A 15233-nucleotide genomic window follows, 5' to 3' on the forward strand; every position below is an offset into this window, starting at 1 on the left:
CACACACACACACACACACACACACACACACACACACACACACACACCCTTCCTTCTGGTTTTATTTCGATTTCTTGGCTCTTTCAGAAACAGGTCAACTCAACTGAAGGACAGTATATGGTCAATTTTCTGGTAAAGTCCATCACTACTTCTTTTCATAAAAATACTCACTCACAATGTCAGTTACCACAGGGCTTCTAAATTATCTAACAACAAACAGAAATCGCACCAAAAATTGGTTCTTAGTTTTCACAAACTTTCTCCACTAATTATCATTTAAGTTGTATTACATACTTTATATACTATAAAATTATTTTATACTATAATTTAACAGATATTTATGCTAGCATTAGTTTACCTTTATTTAAAAAAAAAAAAAAGCCTAATTGTGACTTTAGAGACATTTTAAGACTAGGAGCCCATTTAGTGAATTTCTGTCAACAAGTTCAAGTTTGTTACAGCTGTTAAAGATGACAAAACTGAAAGCATACAGCATTAGCAAAAACAAGTCTTATCAGTATCCATGCAATTTTGAAGAACAGAAACTTGGCAACTAATGAGTAATTAAACGTCTGCAGAGCATCGCATGTGAATACACCCAGTCCACAAGTAATCACCATCCTTGATTAGAATGAGAAATGTTTAATTCCCACTCATCCCAAAGGCCACACACGAGTCTCCTTCTTCCATGCGATTTCTTCCTACTACTCAACATGGCTAACTTTTTTCAAGTTTCATGTGCATACCTCTCTCAGCACTTGAATGGAATAACTGTTGCAGCATTTGAGAGTTATTTTTCTTTTAGACATTTGCAGACCTTATCTCAAGGTGACTAAGAGCCCAGAGGTAAGTATTTGTGAGGCAGTCGATGTGAACTTGGAACTTACCTAGTTGGTTTATATGAAATATCAAGAATGCACTGCACTAGCCATTATAATAAAACGTACTCATTTTCTGGGGGTTTGTTGTTTTTGTTTGGTCTGAGAATGTACTGCCAATCCCTCTTTTAAAAGAGAAAACTGATTTCAATACATATTTTAAAACATGATAATGTAGTGTTAATGGATGTTAAACTTTTATTTTCTTGTTTTGGTAGATTGAGAATCATATGATCAGTATACTTGAGAATTATATGACCAGTATATAATAAGATTGGACACAACCATTTGCCATCTTTTCCTGTTATCGTCACATAGTGTGGGTGGGGAGAAAATATAAATCACTCCAGAATAATGATAAATGGTTTTTAAAACTCGATATTGAATACATTCCAGCTGATACTTTTCTTTTTCACTTTGGTGTTAACAGCCTCAGGGTAAAATATACATATTTATTTTAAAAACAGTTGCATAAATCTTTTAGTTATTAACAGTAAAGTTTTGTATTAGTGTGTCATTTCATTTCTGTACTGTTCATGATAAGGAATTTGGAGCCAATTTTAATATATGAATTTTTTTTTGTGTGTATGTGAGATGGAGTCTTGCACTGTCTCCCAGGCTGTAGTGCAGTGGCGCAATCTCGGCTCAACGCAATCTCTGCCTCCTGGGTTCAAGCAATTCTCCTGCCTCAGCCTCCTGAGTACTTGGGACTACAGGTCATGCACCACCATGCCCAGATAATTTTTTTGTATTTTTAGTAGAGATGGGGTTTCACCATGATGGCCAGGATGGTCTCGATCTCCTGACCTCATGATCCACCCGCCTTAGCCTCCCAAAGTGCTGGAATTACGGGTGTGAATGTATTGTTTTTACATGTCATGATTAATGCTCTCAATTAGCAGTTAAAAAAAAAAAAAAGAGTGAAAGGAGGTAAAAATGGGCTGGGTACAGTCGCTCATGACTATAATCTCAAAACTTTAGGAGTTCAAGGCAGGAGGATTGCCTGAGGCCTGGAGCTCAAGACCAGCCTAGGCAATACAGCGAGACCCCATCTCTACCAAAAGAAAAGAAGAGAAAAGAAAAAATCGGCCAGGTATGGTGGTGCACACCTATGGTGCCAGCTATTCTGAAGGCTGAGGGCAGAAGGATTGCCTGAGCTCAGGAGTTCAAGGTTGTAGTGAGCCATGATCATGCCACTGCACTCCAGCCTGGGTGACAGATCAAGACCCTGTCTCTAAAAAATAAACAAAAATAAGAAAACTGTGAAAGAGAAAGAAGTGCTTGGAAACAGTAAGACACTCCAAGTTTAGGGGTTGGGAGACATGAAGATAAAGAGTTAACAGCCTGGTCAGCTCAAGAGTTTGGCTTCTACTCTGAGAACAATGTGAGTCTACCAAAGGGTTATGATGGAGACTGATGCTTCAAACTGGCTGAAGGTGGAAGATGTCCTAGTGAAAAGAGACTGCATGCAGCAAACTGCTAGGACAGATGTGAACTCCTGGCAGTGGCAGCAAGAGGCAAAGGAAAGGACAAGCCAGAAACGCTAAAAAGGCCACCGCTGCATCCTCTGCACTGAGCAGCAGAGCTGGTGGCAAACAATGAGTGCCCAATGCAGGTCTGTTGAATTAAACATTATTTTAAAAGACTACTTCACTTACATTAATATTTGAAGAAGGAAGCCACAGCAGATAGTATAGGAGAGCTGTATAAATAATCTATCACATTCTAGAGAGATACAAAGGATTTACGCTTTTAGTATCAATTAGGAGAGTTTTAGAATGTTCTCTCTTCTCTTTCTTCAAATAAACTAATATATGAGTTTAGGATATTAACTCTGGATGTTCTAGGGTCTCAAAGGTTTCTTACTCAATCCAAAACAAAGAGAGGTTCAAAGAATGAGCAAGAGATCTGGGTTAAAATGAATAATTTATTAAGCATAGAGATAGATACTATTTAGTTTAATTATCCAAGGAAAAGTAATTTACTTCTTTCCAAAACACACACATTTAAGACTTTTTGAAAGAAAATCATATTCAACAAAGTTATCAGAGAAACTCTGTTTATGCCATGGCTAAAAAAAAAAACAATTAAAATGACCTCAACAAAAATTTATCACCCCTTCCCTATCCACCCTCAAAACCACATGAGCTTTGTATTTAAAATATCTTTAAGAGACTTTGCAGATTATTTTTATAGAAATAGTCAAAAATTACCAAGTGTCTTATAAGCAAATAGAAGTCTCCTACCTCCAAAATAAGAAACAAAAACAAAAAACAAACAAAAAACCATTACAAGACCACCGGCAGAGAAAAGAGTGCTGGTGGGCAGACGACATTCCAAAGTCCACTAAAACTGCTATAAAACACAGCAGAAAAATAAAAGAAGCGTCCAAAATATCATTTTTACACCAATAAACAAAGATTAAATAATTAATGCTATTTTGTTTTCACTTCTTGAGTAGAGTTTTCAGAGATTTTTTGTTGTTGTTTCTTTAATATGGTTACAATTTAAGTGGGCACTGGCAATGGAAAACTGACTAACTCTGTCAATAGCACAGTGTAGTCAGTCTGTATTAGATAATTCACACTATGCAATTAAAAAGCCTTTCCAGGGGGGTGGAGGAGCATGCCCCTAGCTAATGATGACAGGGACAGCACCCCTGAAGGAGAAACTCCCTGCAAAGCCTGCTTCAAGTATAAAGATTCAACACACAGACAATTAACTGACCTACTGAGGTTCAAGAATTCCGATTCCTGAAGTTCATTCCAAAAATATGCTTTTATTCCAGTTTTTTTTTTTTTTTTTTTTGGCTCAACAACTTCCTAAAACCTCCAAACCAGCATGTGGAAGACCCCACACATTCACAAACTCTTCAAACTGCATTTCTGAAGGCTTAGTCAGTAATCTCACTAAGTAAAATGGTTTAACACTTTCAGGGCACCCTATACTCTTTCAAGGTATCATAAAAGCAGCGGAAATAACAAAGTTGTGTTTCCCTCAATCCTCGGCTCTTGCTGCAAAGATGAAAGCCCGACTGCCAAGTTTAAATGCTCAGATCCTTGTAAATTGTAAGCACTCAAGTAGTTGCAGTTTTTTTCCCTCTCTGTCTGACCCATTGCCACATTCTTTGCTTACACACACACACACACACACACACACACACACACACGGGGGGGGGAGCACTCCAATCAGAATCATAATGCAAAGGTAACAAACAAGCGAGGTTCTAGATACTTCAGATGACATATAAAATAAAGAATATGTAGTAATTTCCTGCCACACTCCATACTATTGTTGGTATAACCATAAAATAACCATTGTCAGTTCTAACAACATAACATTTTTACATGTAGCTTAATAAAAGTTTTTGTACTTGTTACTTTAACCCAAAGCAGAGCACCACATTTGACTATTATCCTTTCCAAAAAGTTCATTTAAGGGTGTACTCACATTAGTTCATCATAATAATCTTTGCATTTTCACACATTCTAGAATTTAGCCTCAAGGAGGGGTAACCCAATACCGTACGATAAATACCACAAACAAAATGTAAGCAGGTGGAAAGCATCTAAGATTCAAAGAGCAGCTTTTAAAAAAAATCACTTTTGAAACTTGAGTGCTTTTAATTTAAATGCTCCAAATCAACCATACCAAGCTAACTTACCTATATTCCTCAGAATATCAAAACCAAATGCTATAAACGTAAGCAAGAGATGTCTTATTCAAGTTATCTGTCCAAACAAAAATTTTTAATGTCTCTGGTTGCACCTAAGAGACTGTCTTTCATGGAGCAACACAGAAACTACAACCAGACTAAAGGAAATCCAAACACCAGACCGCACAATGAATCCTCTCTGGGGACTATGGTTATTCAAAGGCCAGCTCAGCCTTGCAGCAGTAATAGGGCTGAGTGTAATAATTTGGTTTTTTCTTCCAAACTAAAAGAATTTTCCCTGGACTCTCTGTCAATGAAACATCACAGGCTTTTCTGAGGCTTTATAGGCAGAAAACTTGTACGCAGATGTTTCTTAGTTATATTATACACATCACTTACAGTAAAACTGAAAACAAAACAAAAACATGACAAGTTCTTTAAGCAATTTTCAGATCATCTCTGAAAACAGTAGGGACTTTCGCCTGTCAGATTAAATCAGCATTCACTGTAGCTGGATGACTGCTTCTGGATTAAAGAAACTGGAATACTCTAGTGACTTGGATAATGAAAAAGAAAAAAAAGTTTTAAAGATGTTAAGTACGCATCTATAACATAACTGGAATTTAGATTTAAAGTATAATCTTCATTATCCTGCCTATAATTTTACGTCTCATTTCCCAGACTAATTACCTAAACCAATAAATTCTTAGGAGTGTCATATCCTTTAAACTTAGGAAGTTCTGAGTGCTAAGAAATTCTCAAGTTAGTAATAAATAAAATAATATGTGTAAGGGAAAGTTCCAGAAAGATACATACTATATATTATTAGCAGTGGTTCACCATCTCAGGTCAGTGATGAGGAACAGGAGACAGGGGTATCTTCTGCATTATAAGTTTGCTTTATACATTTAAATAATATTTGTAATTGCTTTTGGAATTTTATTTAAATATCAAAACATTAAAAATATATTTATGCTCCAATGGAATCAAATTCAAGCTTCATGGAATGAACTTTTCAAATCAGCATTTCTTTCCCAGATATTGCAATTAAAAGATCTGGAAATCTTTTATTCACAATCTTGGGCCAGCATATCTGCTCTCAGTAATGTGAGTAACTAGTGTCATCAAAGCTGTTACTTTACAAAATAGTCAGTGTAGTCCCTAAATAAATGTCTTTCAAATTCCAACAACAGACTGTCTGAATCAGACACCTGAAATGCATGCCAAGAAGTCCTGCAAGCAGGCAGCCTACACATGAAAACAAACTCTACAATAGATGAGCTTCTCTTGAAATTAAATACAATTCTTACTAACAAAGACAATTTTGCTATTTTCCTATAAACAGGGTCCATTCATGGAAAAGAGATTGACTAACAACAGATGAATCATCTTCCAGTGTTTAGAGTTGCTGGGTTCAAACCCAATCTACGAGTTCTACATGTGAGAAAACTGTGGTGTAGAGAAAAGAAGTTACAATTTCTAGTAGTGCCTCTAATGCATAACTCTAGGAGTCCCCATTCACACCATATTCTCTAGACAGAAACTCCATTGGTCCATTTACATTAAAGATGACGGCCGCCGGGCACGGTGGCTCAAGCCTGTAATCCCAGCACTTTGGGAGGCCGAGGCGGGTGGATCACGAGGTCAACAGATCGAGACCATCCTGGTCAACATGGTGAAACCCCGTCTCTACTAAAAATACAAAAAACATTAGCTGGGCATGGTGGCGCGTGCCTGTAATCCCAGCTACTCAGGAGGTTGAGGCAGGAGAAGTGCCTGAACCCAGAAGGCGGAGGTTGCGGTGAGCTGAGATCGCGCCATTGCACTCCAGCCTGGGTAGCAAGAGTGAAACTCTGTCTCAAAAAAAAAAAAAAAAAAAAAAAAGATGACGGCCATGGTGCCCTAGAATTGTGCGGGGTAGCAGCCCAGATGACTTTTAAGACCATGCAATTATTTAGAGGCAGAACCAGGATGAGAATTATATTCCACCTCTTCTTCCGTTTACCATCATCTTGCCTCATAAATGTATGAAAGAAAGCAAAAGAATAGTGCATTTAGGATAAAATTCTAATTTTTATCCACTTTAAAACCTGTCCATTTAGCCACCGTAAGTGAAATGGCATGAATACCGCAGGCTAATCCTGCCTTCAGAACATATGTATTAAAAGGGATGCCTACAGAAACTAGACACATACCTACAGAACAAAATAAACATTTAAAGATGTCCTCCACCAATATACTATATTAAATAGTTTGCGTCCCAAAGCTACAGGTGAAAACAAGAATGAGTATTTCACCTGTATTATCCAAAGTTGAATCCCTGTTGTTTTCAATATCCCTACTGACTATACCACAGAGGATTTAAATAAAGAGATTCATAATTATGACTGTCATATTACATCTGCTAAAACATAATTATCTGGTCCTGCTTCCCGGAAGAAGAGGCCAGCATACTCCGTACTGATGTCATACCAGGGAAGTACTTTTGGCTACAATCACTGATGCCAATTAAGATAAGAAACCAGTACATTCAGTACTCTAGTGGGCTGCAAAGCAGATTAAGCTTTCCTACAAAGAGAAACTAGTCCAAAACTAGACACAGTATGTTCAATTTCTTTTGATAATCCACTATCACTCAATGTTAAAGAGAATCCAGGCACTAAGTAAAAACATTTCAGATCATGACTTTGTCAACAGCCAGATTAGTTCTTCTAACTTTTGAAGCAACCTTCTGTGATTGAGCACCAAAAAAATGCAATGGAATAAAAGATGAGCAGAAACCAAATGAACATAAAGTGCCCTTGAAGAGTACTGGTATGGAAATGAAGATTGTGTAACAAGACTAATCCATAATAGAAAATCAAAAGGAGATTAAACTCCCAAAGATAAGTTCAGAAGAAAAACTACTATGAACTAAATTATCCTTCTAGTTTCCTAAGTTCACTCAATAGACACACATGCACAGCTTTCCCTCACTTCCACCTCGTTGGGATGAGAAGTTAACTTGGGCTGAGCAACTGTTATTTCTCTTTACTCCTGGTATGCCAGAGAGGATCCAAGAGAAAAAAAGATATACAGCAAAATATAAAGATTAGGAAAAAGGGCCCCAGGGAAAATGAGATGGTATTAAACATCACTAGAAATGAGTGTCTCTGAATCAAACTTTTCAAATATTTTGCAATGTCTCAGATAGCCACACATAAGTGCAGCAGTGGGGGAGGAGTCTTCAAGAGTCACGCTAGCCACACTGTCATTAGACGTGGCCTAAAAATGCTCTGGGGTTACCTGAAGCAAGCCAAAAAGCCTAGTGTCTGTATCAGCGGCCTTCCTATATAAAGGCAAATTTAGGGTAAGACACCTACTTTGATGTATATGTTAGTGTGGCTTCTGTTGCTACACCACAGACTGGGTGACTTACAAGCAACCAAAGTTGATTTAGCTCAGGGTTCTGCAGGCTGAGAGTCCAAGAGCACAGCACTGGCGGTCTGGTGAGGGCCTTCTTTCTATGCTGTATCATGGCGAAGGGCATCACATAGTGCGTGAGTAAAAGCCTGCCAACTCAGGTCTCTCTTCTTACAAAGCCACCAGTCCCATCATGGGGGCCACCTCTGATGACCTCATCTAAATCGAATTACCTCCCAAAGACTCCACCTCCAAACAAAAATTTGGAAGTCACATTCAAATCATAGCAATGTAGCACCAAAATCCTGCAGGGCCTTTCCAGGAAGATCTCTGACATCTCCCTCATCACTCCTATGTCAACCAGCTTGGACACACATCCACACGTGCATGTATCAATGACTAGCATTTGTGAGGTGGAAGCTAGGGCCCAAAGCACACTGTATGTCAACAGGCCTAGGAGGCAAATCTAGTCATTTCAATGTCCATGCTCTTCCCCACTGTGCAGCCCTCACATCTACATTCCCTCCTTCAGCTCCATAACCTCATTATGTGACCTTAATGATCCTGCTGGTGAAGGCAGTTCCCAACCCACAAGCATATAATCTTCCAAAGTTCGCCTGGAGATTCATTTAACTCAAAGCTCATTTTCCTAGATAAATGCTATTAACAGCATTTCTCTCTTAATAGTGTTCTGTTAATAAGCTCCCAGGCTGGCCTCCAATCTGAAACCCATTTAAACCACAATGCAGCTACTACTAGTTTGGGGAAAAAAACTAGTTCTTAACATCTCCCTAAGGGCCAAAAAACTCAACACCAGTTAGGTCTTTGTTTTGATGTGGAAAAAAACAATCAAAGCTGTTGCTTTTCCTACTTGATTCTGGTTACTACCACCTCAATCTCAAATTGGAAGAGAATAAGGAGGGGAGAAGAAAATGAAAGTAAGTTTACCCCTTTCTAAAACTTAAAGAAAGGGAAGGGGAGGTGATGCCATCAGGGTGACTCTCATGAGAAGATGCTCAACATCGTTAGTCTTTATTGAAACACAAACGAAAATCACAATGAGATACCGCTTCACATTCGTTAGGATGCCTATTATCAATGAGGCATCCTCATTGATATGGAGAAACTGGAAGCCTCTTGCATTGCTGGTGGAAATGTAACATGTGCAGCAGCTATGGAAAATAATTCTGTTCTTCCTCAAAGAGACAAACATATAATTGCCATATGATCAAGCATTCCACTCTTATACCCCCAAAACCAGAAAACGGAGCCTCCAAGAGGTATTTGTACACCCATGTTCACAACCGTATTTATAATAACCGCAAAGTGGACACCACCAAAGGTGTCAGTGTCCACTACTGACAGATGAGTGGATAAACAAAATGTGGTCTATATATACAGTGGAATATTATTCAACCATAGACAGGAATGAAATTCTGTTACATACTGCAACATGGCTGAACCCTGAAAATATTTTAAGTCAAAAAAAAAAAAAAAAAAACCAGAAAAGGACAAATATTGGATGATTCCACTTATATAAAGTACCTGGAATAGTCAAATCAATAGAGCCAGAAAGTAGATTCAAGGTTACCAGGGACTGGGGAAGTGGAACATAGTGAGCTATTATTAAATGGGTCTAGTTTCTGTGTGGGATTATGAAAAAGTTCCAAAAATAGTGGTGATACTTACACAACTTTGTGAATGTACTTAGTGCCACTGAACTGTACACTTAAAAGTGGTTTAAATGTACATTTTGTTATGTATATTTTACCATATTTTTGTTTTAAGCAACACCACAAACTAGAAGACTCAGCCAATGGCTTTACCTCCCAATACCTCAATGTTCCCAATCTACAAAATAGAAGAAAAATACCATACCACCTTCGGGATCTTGAAACTTTAGGCTGAGTATCTGACACCTCACACATTCAATCCTCAAATGCAAAGGGTCTACATGACAGCATGCATCACCCCCAACACACCTGCCAGATGGAAGCTTTTCTAAGCGACATGGTCACACAGAAAGCAGCCATGTGTACATATGAACCAGTTTCCTAAGTTTGCAAGTTCTGTTGTTAAAATCTTCAATGAAATTCTCACTCTATTAAGTATCATAAAAGAGATATTATTTCATAGAAGAGTAAAATTATTATAGTAACCACAAGTATGCTCACAAAGATTTTTTTTGACATAGCTGTTTAGAATAAATTACTAGGAAAAACATCTGGACCCATGGCCACCAGGCACTGGGCAAACAGAGCTCAGGCACAGACTCCTGGTAAGGCAGCCTGGCCAACCTAGGTGACCCCAGCAGGTGCCTAAAAATCAAAGTGACCACAAGACACACAGCCCAATAGTAGGTCACGTCACTAAGCAGGCATTTCAGTTAAGTAAAGGTGCTTAGGCTCCTACTCCACTACCAAGCCATTCAGCACCAGTGCTGATCTAATTTGCAGGCAAAGAATGGCACAACCACCTCTGCATGGAACATTGCCAGTCAAGGCCCACTGAATAAGGAAGTCCTTCTGCATGGTTAAATAAATCTTAGTTAGAATACATTGTGGTGATAAGTGGTCTTTAAAACCTGCTTCTATTTACAGTAAGCCAACTACAGATAGAACATAATCAGGAGAAAAAATATATAAAAAATACACTATAACATAGTAAGTACAAATTTATTTACATAGCACTTATATTAGGTATTAAAAGTAACCTAGAGGCCAGGTGTAGTGCACTGCTCATGCCTGTAATCCCAGCACTTTGGGAGGCCGAGGCGGGCAGATCACCTGAGACAGACAGGGAGTTCAAGACCAGCCTGACCAACATGGAGAAACCCTGTCTTTTCTAAAAACACACAATTAGCCAGGCGTGCTGGGACATGCCAGTAATCCCAACAACTTGGAAGGCTGAGGCAAGGGAATTACTTGAACTGAGGAGGCGAAGGTTGCAGTGAGCCGAGATCGTGCCATTGCATTCTAGCATGGGCAACAAGAGTGAAACTCCAACTCAAAAAAATTTAAAAAAATAAATAAAAGTAACGTAGAGATGATTTGCAGTCTTTGGGAGTATGTGTCATTTACATGCAAATATTATGATATTGTATATAAAGGACTTAAGCATTCTCAGAGTTTGGCGTTGACGGTGGAGGCAGGGGTGATCCTGGAACCAATCCCCGAAGATACCAATGGACAACTACACAGAAGTCTCAGATGAGTGGCCCACTGCAGTCACGCCTCTAATCGCAGCATTTTGGGAGGCCAAGGTGGGTGGATCACCTGAGCTCAAGTTCACCAGCCTGGCCAATGTGGTAAAACCCCATCTCTACTAAAAATAGCTGGGCATTGTGGCACATGTCTGTAGTCTGAGCTACTTGGAAGGCTGAGGCAGAAGAATCACTTGAATCCGGGAGATGGAGGTTGTAGTGAGCTAAGACTGTACCACTGCACTCCAGCCTGGGTGACAGAGCGAGACTCAGTCTCTCAAAAAAAAAAAAAAAAAAAGGAGAAATCTCAGATACAAGGTTTATATAAAGTAAGCATTCAATAAATATTGACTGTAAATTAGATTATTTGCTATTAAACATCACTCATAGGTGATGATGAGTGATATTTAATCACTATTAACAACTAGTTTTATATCTAAATACAAATATAAAGAAATAGATGCTTAATACTCCCTGGGCGCTCTCCTCTTTTAAGACCTAATGGCAACTGGCTTTCAGAGACCAATTTCAACAGCTGTAAGACTTGATTTCATGGTATCTTACTGAAAATGGAAAATTCTGGGTGTGGGCTTAGTTTGCAACAATCTCCTTTCTCTGAACACAACCCCTCCTACTCACTGAGATAGATTCCACTAAATGAGCTAGCGAATTAGCCCTCATGCAGAAACTTAGCTCACACAGTGTAAGATTTTCCCAGCCCCGGCATTTGGATTTGAAACAGATGGTCAGGGCTGGGAACGGTGGCTCATGCCTAAAATCGCAGCACTTTGAGAGGCCAACGAGGGTGGATCACCTGAGGTCAGAAGATCAAGACCAGCACGGCCAACATGGCAAAACCCCACCTTTACTAAAACCTCAAAAAAAAAAAAAAAAAAAATTAGCTAGGCATGGTCACGCACACCTGTAATCCCAGCTACTTGGAGGCTGACGCAGGAGAATCACTTGAACCCAGGAGGCAAAGGAGGCTGCAGTAAGCCAAGATCCCAGCACTGTACTCCGGCCTGGGTGACACAGTGAGACTCTGTCTCAAAAAAAAAAAAAAAAAAGGTGGTCAGGCACGGTGTGCCCTGGAACTAAAGAACATAAATCCAAGCGCTGTGCATCAACCACCTTCTCCACACATCCAAAAGCAGAGAAAGCAAGTCTCTACAGAGATAAAGATGGGACCAATGTAGCAAGAGGTGCAGGAATGAAAAGTCATTACTGATTACCTAACGACTTGGTTCCTGAGAACCTGTCAGACACTCAGTTCCTAGAAGGACTCCATATCCTTATCACACCTATCCAGCGTTTGCCCCTATTCGCTTGACTTTTTATGACTTTCGATTAAGAATCTTAAGTAAACTACTGTCAGAAATTTATTATAGGAAATATTTGAGAAGATTTTCGGTATATTATTCACATCTGTGAAGACTTAGAAACAATCTCAATGTTGACAATAAGGAATTAGAAAATTACAGTCCAGTAACTCAGTAAAATACAACTATTTATGAACTGTGCAGTTTACGAAACTAGGAAAAATATTTCTGTGTTTTATGATTACTGTTACATAAAACACATAGAAAAACAAAAGAAAAAAACAGATGTGGGTAGGGGTATGGAGCTGGGGGTTACTGATGCCACTTTAATATCTTGTATTATTAAACTAAGAAGAAAAATCTAATTGCCAAAAACTAGAAATAACGTGAACGCCCATCAATGGTAGATTTTTTTTTTAATTGTGGTACATTCATATGACAAAACACCATTCCACAAAAGAAAGGTAAATCATTGATACACAAACCACACAGATGTATCTCAAACACATGTGCTAAGCAAAAGATGTCATGAACAACAGGCTCTAGTGTATACCTCCATTTATATAATATTCTGGAAAGGCAAATCTAAGGGAACAGGATCGGTGTTTGTCTAAGAATGGGGGATGACTGAAAGGGGCACAAGGACACTTCAAAATGGTGAAAATTTCTATTTTGTTAATTGTGGTTGGTGGTTGCACAGCTACATGTGTTTGTCAAAATTCATTGTACCGTACACCCAAAAAGTGCAAATTTTGCTGTAGGTAAATTATACATCCATAAACCCGACTTAAAAATAAAGAAGAGGGCAGGTGCGGTGGCTCACGCCTGTAATCCCAGCACTCGTGGGAGAAGGCAGGCTGATTGCTTGAGCCCAAGAGTTCAAGACCAGCCTGGGCAACTTGGTGAAACCCTGTCTCTCCCAAAAAATACAAAAATTAGCCAGGTGTGGTGGTGGGTGCCTGTAGTCCCAGCTACTTGGGAGGCTGAGGTGGAAGGACCGTTTGGGCCCAGGAGGGCCACAGTGAGCTAAGATAGCACCACCTCACTCCAGCCTGAGTGACCAAGTAAGACCCTATCTCCAAAAATATATAAAAATAAAGAAGACACTAAGCTCAGATACCAACCCGAAGCTACTGAGGTACCTATAAGATGTCAGTTTTCTAATACTGGATGACAGTCATACATTAAACGTACTGAGTGCCCGTCTTATGCCAAATGCTCTGCTATGAGCTAGTACAGCATGAACAAAACAGACAAAAAACAGACACAACTACATAAACAAGTTACAGACCACATAGGAAAGCATGGATTCTCTGACTGCTATTATGGGAGTAGGAGTCAGAGAAGGCCTCTCTGGGCAAGTCACCCAAACTTAGACCCCAGGAGTACGCAGTAGGTAAGGAGGCATAGAATAGAAAGGTTTCTAAATGTGTCACTAGATCAATAGTCAACAGCAACTCAACTGTTTCACAACATACAAAGTATGGTTATATTTTACTACTTTGCTATTATCAGGATTAGGACCTCCTAAGAAAAAAGCCCTAGTAAATGAAGGTCTTTAAACAGCCTACAGACAGTGGCCAGGAGATGGAATGACATGTTTTGGATGTTAGGGACCGTCAGGGAGTAGGTTCCTCCAATCCTTGTTAGTATTTCAAAAATAATCAACACATGTATGTATTTCCCTGAAATGAGGTTGCCTGTGGGTAACAAAATCCCATGTTCTGGTATTTAAAAGATTTGTTGTATTTGCTCTTACTTCTGGCTGGATTTGCCATGATTTATTTAACAAGGTTTCCTGAAGTTTATCAATGTTTCTAAATGATAATTACACACACACACACAGACATACACACACACACAGACATACACACATACACACTCATCAAAAATTGGACAAAATGGTCCCAATTTGACAAAAGAAAAACCTCTTTACACTATGGGAATCAAGCCTGAGGAAGGCCCCCTCACTACTCTATCTTGGTTTTCCTTCTAAACTCACAGACTTCTCTTTGGCAAATGCCTCTGAAGGATTCTTCTCTGATCACCTTCAAGTGTTAGGAGAAGGAGGGCAGGGCCCAGCCCCTTATTCCCTTCTCCTCCCTCACTCTTGTTTCAAATACGCTGATGATAATTCCCACAAGCTCATCGTTAGCACTGATCTTTCCGCAAAGCTCCAGGTTTGAATTCTCAACTGTCAATGTGACATCTCCATTTACATGTTTAATCGGAATCTCTGATATGGGCTGGATGTGTGTCCCCTCCAAATTTCATGTTGAAATGTGATCCCCAGTGGTGGAAGTCGGGCCTGGCGGGAGGTGATGGGATTATGGGGGCAGATCCCTCATGAAAGGCTTGGGGCTGTCCACATCTGGTTGTTTAAAAGTGTGTGGCAGCTAACTCTGGCCATACATCTTATGGCTCAGCCCTGCTCCATAAGGAGGGCCAAAAAACAAAACAAAAACAAAAAAACACAGTGTGGTATCCCCCCACCCCGTCCCCTTGCTCCTGCTCTCGCCACATGACGTGCCAGGTCCCTGCTGCCTTCTGCCGTGATTGGAAGCTGCCTGAGGCCTCGCCGGAGTCACATGCCAGCAACATGTGTCCTGTACAGCCTGCACAACCACGAGCCAATTAAACCTCTTTTCTTTATACATTACCTAGCTTCAGTTATTTCTTTCTAGCAATGCAAGAACAGTCTGATGTAATCTCATGCTTCAAGGGAACTATTGGCTTCCAGACCCCTGCCAATTTCCTTCTTGTCCCAGTATTCCTGG

At 39.5% G+C, this 15233-nt stretch overlaps 1 protein-coding gene across 5 annotated transcripts in view; it reads right to left on the reverse strand.

Annotated features, from left to right (window-relative positions):
* MTUS1 (microtubule associated scaffold protein 1) overlaps positions 1-15233 on the reverse strand; it is a 185750-nt gene that overhangs the window by 119051 nt on the left and 51466 nt on the right. The window lies entirely within an intron of this gene.

This window comes from Sapajus apella, unplaced genomic scaffold (assembly GCF_009761245.1).
Source record: "Sapajus apella isolate SASKATOON/1434 unplaced genomic scaffold, GSC_monkey_1.0 scaffold21, whole genome shotgun sequence".
NCBI classification, from domain to species: domain Eukaryota; kingdom Metazoa; phylum Chordata; class Mammalia; order Primates; family Cebidae; genus Sapajus; species Sapajus apella.